General features: G+C 38.1%; 1 protein-coding gene across 2 annotated transcripts in view; it reads left to right on the top strand.

Annotated features, from left to right (window-relative positions):
• The window catches only part of LOC145030648 (uncharacterized), a 55,690-nt gene extending 48,878 nt beyond the window's left edge, over positions 1-6,812 (top strand). The window contains exon 4 of one of the 2 annotated variants that reach the window (XM_078979033.1): positions 6,794-6,812. The gene's annotated coding sequence lies outside the window, so the exon portion shown is untranslated. Of the gene's footprint in view, positions 1-2,059; positions 2,207-6,793 lie in introns of those variants that run through there. The other variant, XM_078979032.1, reaches the window with a different exon arrangement.
• Positions 6,813-14,184: the final 7,372 nt, after the last annotated feature.

Genomic DNA, 14,184 nt, shown 5'->3' with positions numbered 1-14,184 from the left:
AAGATTGGTCACGGCTACACTAGGAAGGCTAGGGTGTGTCTAGGAAGATGACTATGTTACTAGAGTGGCTTGGTAGGTAAGTATTGGTAAGGAATGATTTCGAGGATGAAATCTAATTTAAGTGGGGGAGAGTTGTAAAGCCCCGTTTATTTATTTAATAAATAAATTAATTAACGAACGAATAGTAGCCCAAAAATAAATAATTATATATCAAAGGATGGTCTCGAAGGGCTAATTGTCACAGTTCTGGAAGTCAGGGGTTAAAAGTGTGAGTTCCGGACTTAAATTGTAAGTATTTAAGAGGTCAGGGGCTCTGTGGTAACTATTTGGGTCTAATTTAAAAGGAAATGAGATGCAAGGGCAGAATATGTCATAATTAGTATTTTGGGGGCTGTTTGGTAACTTCTGTACCTAATTTGTAAGGCTTTTAAGGCTGAGGGTCTAGATGGTAATTATCGGGTTTATTTTGAAAGGAATGGGGACGGGAGGGACCACTTTTGGCATTATGGAAATTATGTTCACGGGGGATCGGGGTATATAACCCGTCACCCCCCAGTCCACCCTAACCCTAATTGATAGAGCGCAACCGCCATCGTCGGGATCCTCTAGCCGCCACCTTCTCCACTATCATTCCAAGCCGACCACCACCCTACTATTTCTCGTTTCTCCGACCGCCGAATCCACCGCAAGTCGTTGATGCCGGTGAGGATGCTTGCTGCCGTACCACCCTTCGCTGATGACGATAAGACCACCGCCTTCTGCCTCGTCGTATTCACACTTTCTCCTCCCTTTCCTGTTCATTGACGTTGCATCGCATCCGGTGGGAGTTTCCTACCCTAGCCGCAGCTGTTGGAGCCCTATGGCAACCAAGGATCGGCGTCGCCGTTCCACTGTTACATTGATGCTGTTACTTCGCCACCCAAACACCACAGTCGCCGCCTGTGGCGTCGTGGACGGCCGATGAGGGGAACTATCGAAGATCGGGGATGGGTTTTAGGTTGTTGCCGCCGTCAAGTCATTGTTGCCACCGTTGCTGCCCACCACAGGTGGGTATCGAGTTAATTTCCGAGTTGGGGCTGTTGGTATGTGTGGCTAATTGACTGAGAACCAAAGGAATCACCACCACCACCGTGAGGTGGTGGGTGCCATCGCAAGTCTTCTGTTGTCGCCGCCATGAGTGTGTGATCTGGTGTATGGTCCTTTTTCTATTGGACGGAGTTGTCAAGAAACCACCATGGCCACCATCCATGGTGGCTGCCGCCGTTCGCACCGCCAACCACCATTAGTTCGGGAATCTATCAGCCAGCAGCTGGGGTCGAGTCTGCAGGACTTCAGCAAGTGTGGGATTGTGTCTTCAGGACTTCAGCAGTGTGAGGTGAGTTACCTTCTAGTAGGAGTGGGTCTAAGGCCACAATGCCGACCCACTAGTAGGAATTGTATGATTAGATGATTGTCTCTGTGATATTCATCTAGGGTTGCTACTACCTGTGTTATGTTTATGTGTTTGTATGATATGATGCTATGTGCTAGTGATAGTAGGGGAGATAGTCCCCAGGTTACCGGTCGATAGGGCCGAAGGGGCAGTTATGCCCAACCATGTTAAATAGATTATGTGATACGTGTTATCTGGTAGTGGTAGGGGTGAAATAGTCCCCAGCATTCGGTCAAGAGGACCGAAGGGGAGACCAGCATCTAGATATGCTAGTCAGCATCCGGTCGAGAGGACCGAAGGGGAGACCAGCACCCAGATATGCTAGTCAGCATCCGGTGGAGAGGACCGAAGGGGATACCAGCACCCAGATATGCTAGTCAGCATCCGGTCGAGAGGACCGAAGGGGAGACCAGCACCTAGATATGCTAGTCAGTATCCGGTCGTGAGGACCGAAGGGGAGACCAGCACCCAGATATGCTAGTCAATATCCGGTCGAGAGGACCGAAATGGTAGGTTGGGCACCCAAATATGCCTGAAAATATATGTATGTTATGTGGTTATATGGTATGTGGTATGATGGGGGAACTCACTAAGCTTTGTGCTTACGGTTTTCAGTTTTGGTTTCAGGTACTTCGTGTTTAAAGGAAAGGAGCCGGCTTGATCGCAGCGCATCACACTATGGTTTTCCGCACAAGAGATCTTTGGGATTACACTCTGATATTATTTTATGATAACACGTTTGATTATTTCTACTTTGGTTTTGACATCACATGATATTACGGATGTTTTATTACACTGTTGGTTTTATAATGACGTATTTAAAAATGAAATTTTTGGTCTGTATTTTTGGAATGTTACACTTGACTTGGCTATTGAAATCAACAACAACAAATCAACTTAATTAAGATTAAGAAGAATCTGTTCTTGGAAGAAGTCCTCACTTACCTTATAGTAAAATATCTGACAACAGATGTGGATTATGTAGCAAATTTCGCTAATGCATAACACATTGAGTTGGGCAGCTTTCCTTGAGCAGATAGGACACTACGCCATCAACATACATAATTGCAAAAAAAAGCACCTACCTTGGTGGAACTTAATTGCCTCGATCCTCATCTTGTTTACTCACAGAAGACCTTGCCTAGCTCTACTCTCTTTCTTATACCAGGAAGCCTTTCGCTTGTCCCTTCGCACGTGGATCTTGATATCCCAGCTAGAGAGCTTTGATTTCTTCTTTCCTTAGGGTTCCTTCCCTCACTTGTTACTAGCAGCTCTTCCTTTACACCAGAGAACAACCTATTCTTTTCACAGCGGAAGATTCGAAACGAAGACCGTAGAAAGCATAGTCAGAAGCTGCATCAGCAGTTTGCATTGACGACGTTAACAGAATCAGAGAATAAGAGCTTAACGTAGCTCAAACCTCGTGAACAGATTCATAGGACCGATATCTCAGCTTATATCGGTCGTTTTAAGCCAACTAATCGGCCAAGAGTGTTTCTTTTGAATTGGCACTAGACTGACATCTGGAAAGCTTATGACATGATGAGATGGTGCTCTAAAGTTGAGCAACAACAACTTTCCTTCTAAGTTGATTGCATCTTCACATGCCTGATAACTATAAAGATAGAAAGTACTCTAACTAGGTCTTCTTGAGAGGGTTGGATGGCCATAGAGGCAAAAGGAAAGGATTCCATTCGTCTTTTTTTGTCCTAGTCATGGATGTTCTGGCTTTCTTTCTTAGTTTGACTATCCATTGATTGAAGGAATTTCTAAATCAAGAATTTAGAACGTTCTTAGGATTGTTAATTTATACTTGTACGCCTTGATCTAGTTGAATTAGTGGATGACTCAGAAAGCGGAGTCATAAACGGATTGTTTGATCGACTACTTGATAGTGCAGTAAAGGATTATCCAAAAAAAGGGATTGGACTTACTCCCCATGAATGCACCTTAAGGGGGAGTTCCTGGGTCACGAGTATAGTAAGGAGAGACTTATCAAACAAAACAAATACAACCAATATCTTTACTTTAATATAAGAGTCTTGCTATTGTAAATGCAAATCTCGCAATCTTCAAGCGGGATAGGCAGTGTGCATTCTTCTCTCGGCTCTAGAACAGAAATCGGAGAAGTTAGTCTTTCTTCTTTGGCAAAGGCCCTAACTACAACTATTAGTAACTCTTTGTCTTATTAATTTGAGTCATCAAGGAAAGACAGTGACGATCGGTACGAAGGGAAGGCATACTAGCAGATGATTCGTACTAATAGCGGTTATTCTGCTATAGGAGCTATTATATAGCATCTGAAAACAACAAAGCACATGCAAAGACTTGCAAGAGTAAGGTAAGGCTTGACTTTACTAGTCCTATCGCTACGTCCCTGACTCGGTTACACATGCCTTGTTTCAATTTTGAATGTAATGCCAAAGGTTTCTAATCCATTTACAGTCCCAAGAGAGGAGTGAGAGAACAACGAAAGGATACAGCATAGCTTCTTGAAGCGACCTTTCTTTCAATTTCAAGCTAACCAAATTTAGTAATTATCTTCCCTTAATTCTGACCCGAGAAGACAGCATTGATTTCAATGATCTTGTTTACTTTATTTTATTACCTTGACCAAGTCAGCGTAGAGTGGAGAAGGTGATCTCTATCCATAGGCTTCTGCTACAAAAGATTCTAATGTCACATCTTCCTTTGGATGTCAACGACTTAACTCATTGGGAATCAACTATTCGAATCCGATTTGGCAAAAAACACCTGACATTAGCCTTTATGATCTTGCTTCCCTTCCTTTTACTTTAATAGAGTGTCCTTCCTTCTTGAACTCCAGTCACTACATAGACATCTCCTTCTAAACCTCTAGAGATGAAGATTAGGTTGTCCGTAGGCTTTCTTTCTCATGTTATAATTTCTTTCTTTAGGCGGGATAAATCAATAGTTTAAACCTTTCTCACAGTTCATACTGTAAGTCTTTCTTTTTATTTATCACCTACTTTTTTGTATATAGAAATAAATCATTAAAGTCTTAACTGGTTTCAAAGTCTTTCTTTTTGTTACAAATGCCAATGCGGGTAAACTACCCTTTTATCTTGAGAGAATCTAGCTGGACCAGCCTATCCTTTATACCGCCCCGGCCTTCATCCAGTAAAAGATTAGCTCGTGCCTCTTCCTTGGAGGACCTTACCAGGCATGAGGGCAAGCGCTTGGAACTAGAAGCCTTGTCTTTTGACTCATGTCATGTCAATCGTTGATAAGTGCCCGATCTGGGATAGGCTGGCTAGGCACAATTTTGAAAATTGGATTATTGGGTTTGCCTAGACTACGCTGGCTTTGGGATGCCAGACTGATGCTTCAAGAAAGTTCCAAACCAATCTATGGCACTTGGTAAAGATTTGTGATTTCCGGGTGATGACAAGTAACTCGTGAAGGTCAATTGTAACGCCCGCAGATCCGGGCTAGTCAATTTAGAGGCAATAGGGGTCAAAAATAACTTTTCAACAAAAGATTATTTAGAATGAATATTCTTAACCAAGTTTTAGAATATGTCACAAGGTTTCCGTACATATAAAGAACACCGAAATCCGAGTTATAACGAAGAAGTTATGGCCCGCCGAAGTTTTACGGCAAAACCGGCACGGCACCGGAAGACGTAAATAGTGAATTTACGATAGAAGACTTTTTAGCCTTAGCAATCTAAACAAAAGTCGTAGAATATGTTAAACTAAGAGCGTCGATAAAAAGAACGCCCAAATCTGACTTCGTATGAGGAAGTTATGATTTTTCTAAGATTCGGCTTAGCAGTGTAAAGCCCGAAACTCGAATTTTAGTTCGAGCGGTTTTTGGCTTACGTGAAATAAATGAGAGTTGAAGATCTCATTAATAGGAACTCAACGGTAAAAAGACAGACGAAAACGGAGTCCGTATGAAGGAGTTACGAATTCTTCGCGGTCATTTAACAGTCTAAACGCCTCGTACTGTTAAATTTAAGATCGGTCGAGAATTAGCTGAAAGAGTCAAAATGAAAGTTGTAGATATTATTTTTACCTACGCGTGGATATAAAGAACGTCAAAAACGGAGGTCGTATGTGAAAGTTACGGATTTTAGAAGTCGGAAGTGTGTTGTGCGAAAATGGGTGATGTGGCACAATCTTGGCCATTGCTTTCTCCCCAAGTCTTGCCACTAGATGGTGACATGTGGCACCAAGTTCAGCCATTTTCACCCTATAAATACCACCTCTCCCACCCTCATTTTCATCACAACTTTCCCATTCTTTCTTCTCTTTACTCTCTCTCTAGAACCTCTCTCTAGCCCCGAAATCCCCCGAAAAGCCTAGGGAACCTCCCTAGCACGAGGCGGAAGCCCCGGAGTGCTCGACGGCTCCGAGAAGAAGAGCTTTTCGGCTCGGAAAGGCTGCTCCAAGCAAAGCCTGGTTTTCTATAAAACCCGCTGTAAGTGAGCTACGCCTACACTATTTTTAATATAGTTTTTATTTAATTATATTAACGTTATTAAGGACATATAATAAATACTTGGGCTATTATTATGGGTTATATAAGTATTTTTTTTAACGCTTATATAATAGTAATAATAGCTAGACTATTAATTAGTCTCGGCGAATAATAGACTAAAATCTATTGGTGATAATACTAGGTTTCGTCGAAGTAAATTATTTTAAAGTAAACGAAGCGCTGTCCGAGTACCGAGTCACCACCTTCTCAGGTGAGTGCATAGTCCCTTTCATGAACATGATTTTAATACAAGTATTGATCGAAATATTAATTATATGTTCATGTGCGAGTTAATTGATGTTGCTTGAAATTCGTGTTAAAGAACATACCTGATTATATTTGATAATTTAGGATAAAGAGTAGACCTAAATTAAATATGAGGAATATTGGGTAGTATATTCTCACGAGTACAAGTGAGTTAAACTCAGAGAATAGAAGTTAGTATATGTCACTTATCCGGGAGTATGGATTAGACATAGTCATTGTCCCTAGTCCAAGAATATGGATTAGGCATAATCATTCGTTAATCCGAGAGTATGGATTAACTATTGTCCCTAGTCAGAGAGTATGGATTAGGCATAATCATTCATCTTTAATCCGAGAGTATGGATTAGTCATTTGTCCCTGATCCGAGAGTATGGAGTAGGTAAAACGACTAATCTTAGGTCCGAGAGTATGGATAGCCTCGTTGCGAGGATCGACGGGGTGGGATAAGTGTTGTTTATATATATGTATGGTGAAATTGTATATTTTGTGAATTTTAAACTATATATATGGTATAACATTGTGGGATTGAAATCCCTATGTGCTCACCAGGTTTCCCAACCTGACCCACTCAGTTTATTTATATCACAGGTGTTGATATGAAGTGACATTACACTGAGAGATTTAAAGAGATGTAGACCACTAGTGTGAATAATTGTAAGTTCTGTTTATGCTTATGTTCCTGTATTAACGATGACATCCCAAACGTTTTAAAATGAAATAAATACGTTTCTTCGAAAATGTTTTAATAATGTATTTACCATGTTTTTCTGGGAACAAATTCCGCAACCTTTTTATAAAATGAAGTACTCTGATTTTTATAAAGCATAAACAAAATCGGTCTTTTTTGGCCGTGATTTTGGGGATGTCACAGTTGGTATCAGAGCATTAGTTTAAGCGAACTAGGAATATGGATTTATTTCTAGACTTAAACTTAGAATGCTAAGCGATGATTGTGAGGTGTGAGCACTAGCTTATTTTAGGAATTATGCCTAAAATGCTTTTATGTGCTAAATACTTGTGCCTGATATGCTGTTAGTTGTTCGGATCTATGGTCTGTTGCCGACCGGATCTGGAAACCTTATGTGTTTAGGATTCTAAACGTACGACTACGATATTAGAACTAGCATATAAACGTTTCAGAGTGATAAGGATGATTTAACCGTCAATCCTAAGTAAAGATCTAGATTCACCTTATTTGGTGTATAGATCAAGATGGCAAGAACCCGTAGCGGAAACGTGAATGCAAATGGGAACAGAAACCAACTTCCAGTGATTGAGCAAATACCGGTGATGGAAGTCGCCGCTGAGCCAGTCACAATGGCCGGAGTGCAAGCGATGATCCAAGCGATGTTGGATCGTCAAATGGAGGAAACTAGACGTTTGCTCCAGCAAAATCATGAGGAAGCCACTATTCAGATCGAACAGCCCGAGTTGAACGAAGGGCAGACTGAGGAAGGAAACTACAGTGGGACTGTTGGTCAAGTCAACCCACCAATAGTTCGACAAAACAAGCAAGATGACGAGGTCGAGAGGAATGGATGCAAGTACAAGGATTTTCTGACTTGCAAGCCATCGACTTTCACTGGAAAGGAGGATCCGATCGGGGTCATGGATTGGATCTCGGAGATGGAGTTAGCCTTCATGACATGCGGTTGTAGAGGGAAGCTACATACCACATTTGCAGTGCGTCAGTTTCGAGGAGGCGCTGTACGTTGGTGGAATACCTTGGGGAAGACTCTGAGCCCTAATGAGCCTCTGCAACTGACATGGGCAGAATTTCTGGTGCAATTCAAACGAAAGTACTGCTCAGCTCAAAACCTGCTTGAGCTAGAGAACCAGTTTCTAACCTTGAAGAAGGGAAGCATGTCAATCGATGAATACACCAACAACTTCACAGAGAAGATGGAGTTCGCCTTGCGTCTTGTTCCGGATGAGCTGACGAAAATCGACAAGTACGCAACAGGACTTCCATGGGAGTATGCGGTGCCAGTGCGTCAAGCACCTACTATAGAGGCAGCTATCTGGGCTGCCAAGTCTGTCGAAGATATGATCAAGGGAAGAACCTCCAGCAAGATGGAGGTTGGCGAGAAGAGAAATATTGAAGGATCTTCAAGGTCCAGCGAGAAGAGAAAATTCTCGAAGTTTGAAGAAGGAACGCAATGGTGTGACAAGTGTAGAAAGAAGCACATCAGGAAATGCTCTAAATATACGACATGCTTTAAATGCGGGAAGACTGGTCATTACGCCAGCGAATGCACAATCAAGAGAGAAGTCTTCTTTAAGTGTGGAGAAGAAGGACACTTCAAACAAGACTGCCCAAAGAGAGAAGGGGCTACAAAGCCAAATGTGCCACCAAAGCCAAAGGCGAGAGCATTTCAAATGATCCTTGACGAAGCAGATGGCAATGCAAGGATTCAAGAGTGAAGGCTTGACATCCGAGGATCGAGTTATGGAGTAATCGTGTAGATAGTACCTCACGATGTAGCCCGTTAGAGGCATAGTCTAGGGTGAACTTGAACACCTATGTAACAGTTTCAAGAAATAATATAAAACCTTTGTTTTGTTATCTGATGTGTTAAGTTGTTGTATGGTTTTCTTGTATGGTGACTTGGAAAAAAACTGCGGGACAATACTTGGGACGAGTATGAGTAGGTGTGAATGGTAGTAGAGGCCTATACTACCGGAAGCACAGGACTCATACTTAGATCAGGGAAAGTCACAAGGTTACCAAGAAGCCAGTAATTGATTTCGTTTTATTCAAGTATGTCGTTACCATTGTTTCGGTAATGACTAAGAAGATTGTTGTTATCCCGACCCTAGTGGTCATATCACCTTGAGTCCGACTACGATGAGTAGGTTACGTGGTTCAGAGAACCAAGTTTGATATAGCATCCGACTTAAACCAAACGATTAAAAATCAAAGCGATCAATAGTAGTATCGCGCTCGTTGGTAGCTAGAAATGCTACATGTTAAAGTATGATTATATCACATTAGAACATGAAGGAAGGCTTAGTCTATTTTAGAATTTAAGAGACCTGAGTCTAAACGTACATCACATGATGATAGGTCATAATTTGGAGTCTAATATGAGGTAGAGAGCAGGTGCACGATCAAGTACTGCTTACAGTCAATAAGTCTAAGAGATAGACTTGAAGGAATAAAGAAGTTATAATTATTACCTAGGATGAAGAGATGATGTATGGAGTCATTATACGATCCTTTTTTCGTTGATGATTCCGGGACGTAATCATCCTAAGGGGGAGATAATTGTAACGCCCGCAGATCCGGGCTAGTCAATTTAGAGGCAATAGGGGTCAAAAATGACTTTTCAACAAAAGATTATTTAGAATGAATATTCTTAACCAAGTTTTATAATATGTCACAAGGTTTTCGTACATATAAAGAACGCCGAAATCCGAGTTATAACGAAGAAGTTATGGCCCGCCGAAGTTTTACGGCAAAACCGGCACGGCACCGGAAGACGTAAATAGTGAATTTACGATAGAAGACTTTTTAGCCTTAGCAATCTAAACAAAAGTCGTAGAATATGTTAAACTAAGAGCGTCGATAAAAAGAACGCCCAAATCTGACTTCGTATGAGGAAGTTATGATTTTTCTAAGATTCGGCTTAGCAGTGTACAACCCGAAACTCGAACTTTAGTTCAAGCGGTTTTTGGCTTACGTGAAATAAATGAGAGTTGAAGATCTCATTAATAGGAACTCAACGGTAAAAAGACAGACGAAAACGGAGTCCGTATGAAGGAGTTACGAATTCTTCGCGGTCATTTAACAGTCTAAACGCCTCGTACTGTTAAATTTAAGATCGGTCGAGAATTAGCCGAAAGAGTCAAAATGAAAGTTGTAGATATTATTTTTACCTACGCGTGGATATAAAGAACGTCAAAAACGGAGGTCGTATGTGAAAGTTACGGATTTTAGAAGTCGGAAGTGTGTTGTGCGAAAATGGGTGATGTGGCACAATCTTGGCCATTGCTTTCTCCCCAAGTCTTGCCACTAGATGGTGACATGTGGCACCAAGTTCAGCCATTTTCACCCTATAAATACCACCTCTCCCACCCTCATTTTCTTCACAACTTTCCCATTCTTTCTTCTCTTTACTCTCTCTCTAGAACCTCTCTCTAGCCCCGAAATCCCCCGAAAAGCCTAGGGAACCTCCCTAGCACGAGGCGGAAGCCCCGGAGTGCTCGACGGCTCCGAGAAGAAGAGCTTTTCGGCTCGGAAAGGCTGCTCCAAGCAAAGCCTGGTTTTCTATAAAACCCGCTGTAAGTGAGCTACGCCTACACTATTTTTAATATAGTTTTTATTTAATTATATTAACGTTATTAAGGACATATAATAAATACTTGGGCTATTATTATGGGTTATATAAGTATTTTTTTTAACGCTTATATAATAGTAATAATAGCTAGACTATTAATTAGTCTCGGCGAATAATAGACTAAAATCTATTGGTGATAATACTAGGTTTCGTCGAAGGAAATTATTTTAAAGTAAACGAAGCGCTGTCCGAGTACCGAGTCACCACCTTCTCAGGTGAGTGCATAGTCCCTTTCATGAACATGATTTTAATACAAGTATTGATTGAAATATTAATTATATGTTTATGTGCAAGTTAATTGATGTTGCTTGAAATTCGTGTTAAAGAACATACCTGATTATATTTGATAATTTAGGATAAAGAGTAGACCTAAATTAAATATGAGGAATATTGGGTAGTATATTCTCACGAGTACAAGTGAGTTAAACTCAGAGAATAGAAGTTAGTATATGTCACTTATCCGGGAGTATGGATTAGACTTAGTCATTGTCCCTAGTCCAAGAATATGGATTAGGCATAATCATTCGTTAATCCGAGAGTATGGATTAACTATTGTCCCTAGTCCGAGAGTATGGATTAGGCATAATCATTCATCTTTAATCCGAGAGTATGGATTAGTCATTTGTCCCTGATCCGAGAGTATGGAGTAGGTAAAACGACTAATCTTAGGTCCGAGAGTATGGATAGCCTCGTTGCGAGGATCGACGGGGTGGGATAAGAGTTGTTTATATATATGTATGGTGAAATTGTATATTTTGTGAATTTTAAACTATATATATGGTATAACATTGTGGGATTGAAATCCCTATGTGCTCACCAGGTTTCCCAACCTGACCCACTCAGTTTATTTATATCACAGGTGTTGATATGAAGTGACATTACACTGAGAGATTTAAAGAGATGTAGACCACTAGTGTGAATAATTGTAAGTTCTGTTTATGCTTATGTTCCTGTATTAACGATGACATCCCAAACGTTTTAAAATGAAATAAATACGTTTCTTCGAAAATGTTTTAATAACGTATTTACCATGTTTTTCTGGGAACAAATTCCGCAACCTTTTTATAAAATGAAGTACTCTTATTTTTATAAAGCATAAATAAAATCGGTCTTTTCTGGCCGTGATTTTGGGGATGTCACATCAATAGTCAACTACAACTATTGAGCGTCGAGATGCTTTGAGTTATATTTTAATCAATTGACATGCTTTGAGTTATAGATGTACCAATTTGGTGTGTGTGTGTGTGTATATATATATATATATATATACACACACACACACACTCAAAAATCATTTTACAATGATATTACCAATACATATGATCATAGACACCCACACCAATAAAAAATAGACACAAGTTGAATACTTATAAGAATTTGATTCTTGAAAAATTATTAGTAACTCTTTAAATTTTAATTGGAAATTAAAGTTTTATGAAATTAATATTTTATGAAAATAATAATTTTCAATTGTAATATCAAACCAATATCATAAGGTATGATTTATAATGACATGTACATCTTTTTGAAGTTAACCAGTCTTTCTTTTAAAAATGTACATAACATATAAAAGAAACAAAGAGTGTAAGACTTTCTTTCTTTCTTCCTCTTTTTGTCTAGCAAAACCTTGGACTAGCATGGGGACATAGGTTTGTCTTTCTTGCTTATTTAATTAAATATGTCATGCTTTAGAAGTATATAAAGCATACTTTGTTATAATCATTAAGCATGGGTCTTAAAATGTTAAGAATAAAAGGGTAATAACTAGTTAATAAAATGCTTAAAGGCTTTCATGCATAGCTATCCCTTTTACAAGGCAAACTGATATCTTCTCTTTTACTCTCTTCTTTATATCTAAAGTGTTAGAACATAAAAGAAGAATCTTGATGATTTCACTCTTGTAATACAAAAATGGTTTTGCTCTTAAAGGCTTTAGAGCTTTATATTGCAAGTCATTGATTATCATCCAAGGTCTTAATTACATGTTGGTGGACTTTTCAAGAGGATTCAAATATTTCAAAGGTTGTTATTTATGATCCTCTTATTCTTGTGATTTAGACTTTCAAGTTCATACAAAATAATCATTGGTGGGTAGAAAATTGTTATATGTTATTCAAGATTTATAAAACTTACGTTGCCAATTTTGTCATTTTTTAAACCGAAATTTTGTATCAAACCTAACAAGTGGTATCAACCATCTTTTCATTCATGTTTAGATTATTGATGATTTTATTTTTGTAAGAAAATGCTCATACATGTTTTTTATGGCGACTTTAAAAGTTTATGACAATTATTTTTATCACCAAAGTTTACATGTACTTTTGGGTCATAATTGTTTTTATGTAAATGTATGTTTGTTGTGCATAAACAAGTCATGGTGCCTTTACGATATTAGTTATTTATTTATTCATATAATATGTAATAATTTAAAAGTTAGCTTTTTCAATTCTTTTTTTTTTTGTAAATAATAGATTAATATTAAACAAGTTTATTTTATAAAAAATTTAACAGGATTGAAATCCTATAATTTTGATGATATTTTCTAACACATAATGAAGTCTTGAAGATCTTGCAAGCATCGTGTTAACATGTGGGAGCTTGAAGACATAATATAGAGTTTTTATCATTATGTCATTTATGAATAGATATGATAATTCTTGTGATGACTAATAAAAATTGTCACTAGTTTTATGGATTGGTTTATGGATATTTGTATGTTTGTGATGTTTATATTAATGTTAATATTATATATGGTTGAAAATATGATTTTTCATGTGAAATAGTATTTTGAACATTATAATCATCATATGAATTTGATTTTCAAAATTTAACCTTTTAATATATGATGATAAAAATGGTTTTAAAATACATGGAGTTTTATCCACTCAAACTTTTAAATGATAAATTTTGAGAGACTAATATTAATAAGTATCAAAATAGTGATTTTAGAGATTTATCCAAATTCCAAATGTTAAAACATAAGTTTCATTAAAAAGGTTATAATTGGCTCTTTAGCGCTTAAACGTCAAACACTAACATAAGATATTAATTTTAAAATCGACCACGATTGAAACAAATAATAAAATTGGATTGTATTTATAAAGAACCTAATATGAAAATTATGATTATTTCAATAAAGGTATCATGGTATATTGATCCATGTACTATTCATGATATTATATGTTTTAAAAAAGTATAATTATATAATATATAAAACCCTTTTTTTTAAAATGCAAATCAATGTCATGTTTTTGAAAAACACTCACACTTTACTTGTATAATTATTGTGGGATAAATGATATCTAACCACTTATATTGTTTTTTTATGGTCGAGGTGTTTTCACGAATCCTATAACTAGTTATAAACCGGTAGAACAAGTTTTTGAAGTTGGATGATTTAATTGAGATTCTTTTACGAGAAAGAAAACCTAAGCATTAGAGACCCAATGCATTGATGAGATCAAATATGTCAATTAAAAAAAACTGTTAAATATATCATACCACTAGGAATTACATTTGGACGTAATTGGTAATCACTACCTACCTTGTTGAATTAAGTAAATGGGATAAATGATACTTACCCATTTATTTATTTTTCAGCTTGGATCCTAGATTTTAATAATAAGTGTTTAAGAAACA

The sequence above is a fragment of the Lactuca saligna genome, chromosome 2 (assembly GCF_052625555.1).
Source record: "Lactuca saligna cultivar CGN05327 chromosome 2, ASM5262555v1, whole genome shotgun sequence".
Classification (NCBI taxonomy): Eukaryota; Viridiplantae; Streptophyta; class Magnoliopsida; order Asterales; family Asteraceae; genus Lactuca; species Lactuca saligna.
This window is presented reverse-complemented; position numbering and strand designations above follow the sequence as displayed.